Source organism: Mesocricetus auratus, unplaced genomic scaffold (assembly GCF_017639785.1).
Source record: "Mesocricetus auratus isolate SY011 unplaced genomic scaffold, BCM_Maur_2.0 contig_3865_pilon_subseq_1:18247_obj, whole genome shotgun sequence".
In the NCBI taxonomy this organism is placed as follows: domain Eukaryota; kingdom Metazoa; phylum Chordata; class Mammalia; order Rodentia; family Cricetidae; genus Mesocricetus; species Mesocricetus auratus.
Window position 1 is genome coordinate 1 of NW_024434523.1, and position 3,856 is coordinate 3,856.

The 3,856-nt window shown below is 44.6% G+C and overlaps 1 pseudogene; it reads right to left on the reverse strand.

The window, feature by feature from the left end:
* Positions 1–4: 4 nt before the first annotated feature.
* On the reverse strand, positions 5–1,287 carry LOC121138621 (annotated as a pseudogene).
* Between the last annotated feature and the right edge of the window lie 2,569 nt (positions 1,288–3,856).

Consider the following 3,856-nt stretch of genomic DNA (forward strand, 5'->3'; position numbering starts at 1 on the left):
GGTAATACTTCTCATCTGGCTTGGGTCTCTTCGGCAGCAGGGGCTTCACATGGGCATGATCATAAAGAATGCAGTTAAATGACTCATACACTCCGTCATCCAGGCAATACACGAAGGTTTGCTCACTGGACTCATCTTCATCATCAGAGCCCATCTGCTCCTTCCCTGATTTTTTGGCAATGATGTTGACTGCCAGTGTGAAAGCTGAGGCGACATAGTATCTGCCTGGCTCAGCTATAACTCTCACTCCAGAGTCTGACGGGAAGTACTTGTCCAGAGCTGGATTGATAACACTGGTGATCTCTTCAAATTTAAGCTCTGTATTCCTCAGATCCAGGAAAACCACCACCAATATCAAGCAGATACATGCTGAAACCAACTTCTGTCCCCATGTCAAAGACACAGCGGGCATCCCTCAGGGCCTGGAAGAAGGTCTCAGGATCACTACATCCACTACCCACGTGGAAGCTGACACTGATGACATCGATATTTAGCTCTTTTGCCTGTTCCAAGAGAAGCCTGGTGGTTCTGAGTGTGGCACCAAACTTAACATTGAGGCGACAAACTGCTTTGGAATCGTCAGTGGCAATCCACAAAACCAACTTGGCCTTTGGATGTGCTCTGGCGACCTTCATCAACTCAACCTCACTGTCAAATGTCATCTCTGGACTCCACTACTGGCGACATACTTGATCTGAGACACTTGTTTACAAGGATTTGCATAGACGATTCTCTCAGGAGGCACCCCAAGCCCCTGAACCAACTGTATTTCAGTTTTGCTTGCCCAGTTAAAACCTGTCTCAATGGCGGCTAGGGTGTTCACTATGGCTCTGCTGCATAAAAGTGAGTGACCCAGGGGAGAGCTTTTAGCTATCTTAGGTGTTTCTTCAGAATGTCTCCAAGGTCTGCGACATAAAAAAAGCATCCTTGTCATCAGAGGAATAGACTTCATTAATTTTTTGGCTCAGAATGTCCTTGGCAGTAAAGCCTTCATCGAGGATATGGCAGTCAAGCTCTTCCTTATTGAAGCTGTTTATGGCTCTCGGTTTGTCTACAAAAAACAAAAACAAACAAACAAAAAACAGAACAACAACAACAACAAAAAAACCCTAGAGATGGGATTCAATTATTGCCTGCTCCTCCCAAGGTACGCTATCCAAGAACTCCAGAACTGTCTCCTTGGAGCAGTGGAAGTGTCCTCACAGCACACAGATGCTGCTGGCTAGCCCCATGGAGACGCCACCGCGGCCCAACCCCAAGGAGCTCCGGGCCTCTAGCCGCCGCCATTGAGTCAGCCGCCTCGTCGAGCTCGCCACAGACGCCAGCCCGAGGTGGCGCCGAGCTGCTGGCTGAGGGCAGACAGCGGTGGCCACTGCAGGGACTGACCTTGTGGGGTTTCTTTTTTAGATTTATTTATTATGCACAAAATTTGCTGTCTGCATGTAACCCTGCAGGCCAGAAGAGGGCACCAGATCTCATTACAGATGGTTGTGAGCCACCATGTGGTTGTTGGAATTGAACTCAGGACCCCTAGAAGAGCAGTCAGTGCTCTTAACCACTGAGCCATCTTTCCAGCCCAGATTTTGTTTTTTTTATAGTGACCCAAATATTTTGAAAATCCCTCTCATACCTTCTTATTAACTTATCTTTGTCTTTGTTGTAATATTCCAATTCTTTCATTCTATTTTCCAGCTCATTCATTCATTCATTCTTTCATTCATTCTATTGGTGAGACTTTCCATAAGAGCTTTTTATTTGACTTAGAGTTTTTAATTTCTAGAATTTCAGGTTGGTTTTACTTCAGTATTTCTATTGCCTCCTTGAATTATTCTTTTATATATTTTTTCATTCAGCTATCTGAATTCTCTTGGGATTTGTTCAGGAATTTATATCTCCTTTGATCTTTTTGAGCACATTTGTAATCATTTAAAATATTTGTAATTTTATCTAATTCACTCTTGTGGGAAATGAGAACAAAATACAGATGTTTCTCTTAAAGGGTTAAATAAGAAAAAGTTCTACTTAAATAAAATAAAGAAGTCACCTGGCAGAAATTCACATTCCTTTATGGTCAGCACTTCTTGAAATCAAAGTATGCACTCAAGTTTCATTTCTCTCTAGAAACTGCAGCACTACATATTAGCTAGTTGTGTGAGAATGTGAGGCTGAGCTCTGAATACTCAAAATGAGAAACACCCTTTGCATTAGGAACAAAAACCCAGCAAGATCCCCTATTGCTTGCTTGATTTAGCATGATTACATATCCTTCTACCAAATAAAACATTTTGCCTTGCCCGAAATACTTTATATTATATGGTCATTCCTTTTTTAAATTTAAATTAGAAACATGCATGCTTCAAATGGCAATCCCAGCTCCCCCCTTCTCTATCCCAGCCGCACCCTCACCACCACCCCCAGCCCAATCCCCACATCTTTCCCCAGGGAGGGTGAGGGCCTCCTTGGGGGGATCTCCAAAGTATGTCATTTCATCCAGGGCAGGGCCTAGGCCCTTCCCCATGTGTCCAGGCTGAGAGAGCATCCCTCTATTTGGAATGGGCTCCCAAAGATCATTCATAAACCTTGTTAAACACGGATCTACTACCCAAGGCCCCAGTGATTTCTGTGGCCTCCTCACTGGCACTATATTCATGGAGTTTGGATCAGTCCCCTGTTGGCCTCTCAGGCATCAGTCTGGGGTTCAAGAGCTCCCCCTTGTCCAGTCAGCTGTCTTTGTGGGTTTCACCATCATGGTCTTGACCCCTTTGCTCATCACTCCTCCATCTCTGTCGCTGGGTTCCAGGGGGTCAGCGCAGTGTTTATTTGTGGGTATCTGTCTCTGCTTCCATCAGTCACTGGATGAAGGTTCTAGGATGGCATATAAGGTAGTCATCAACCTTACCATCAAGGAGGGAAATTAATGTAGTCTTTCCACGGTTACTTAGTTTTCCAGTTGGTGTTATCCTTGTAGATCTCTTGAAATCTCACTGGTGTCAGCTCTCTCCTCAAGCCTATAATGACTCAATCTATTATGGTATCTCTCTCATCCTGGTCTCCTCTATTCTTACCTCGACTCAACCTTCCTGCTCCCCTATGCCTTCTTCTCCCCTCCTCTTATCCCCCTGTCTTTTTCCTGATCCCCCCCCCCCCGTGTTCCCAATCTGCTCAGGAGATCTCGCCTCTTTCCACTTCTCTGGGATATAATGCATCTCTCTTGGGAAACTCCCTGTTTCCCAGACTCACTGGCCCTGTGATTGTAGGCTGACACTCTCCCCTGATCCATATCTAAAATCCATATATGAGTGAGTACATACCATGTTTGTCTTTTTGTGACTGGGTTACCTCACTCAGGATGGTTTCCTCTAGCGCCATCCATTTGCCTGCAACTTTCAAGATTCCATTGTTTTTTTTCCGCTGAATAGTACGCCATTGTGTAAATGTACCACATTTTCTCTATCCACTCTTCAGTTGTGGGGCTTCAAGGTTGCTTCCAGGATCTAGCTATTACAGATAATGCTGCTATGAACATAGTGGGACAGAAATCCTTGTTGTATGAATGGGCATCTTTTGGCTATATGCCTAAGAGTGGAATTGCTGGGTCTTGTAGACTGATTCCCATTTTCCTGAGGAATCTCCATACTGATTTCCAAAGTGGCTGTACAAGTTTGCACTCCCACCAGCAGTGGAGGAGTGTTCCCCTTTCTCCACATCCTCTCCAGCATAAGCTGTCATTGGTGTTTTTGATTTCAGCCATTCTGACAGGAGTAAGATGATATCTCAGGGTTGTTTTGATTTGCATTTCCCTAATGGATAATGATGTTGAGCACTTTCTCAAGTGTGTCTCAGCCATTTTAAACTC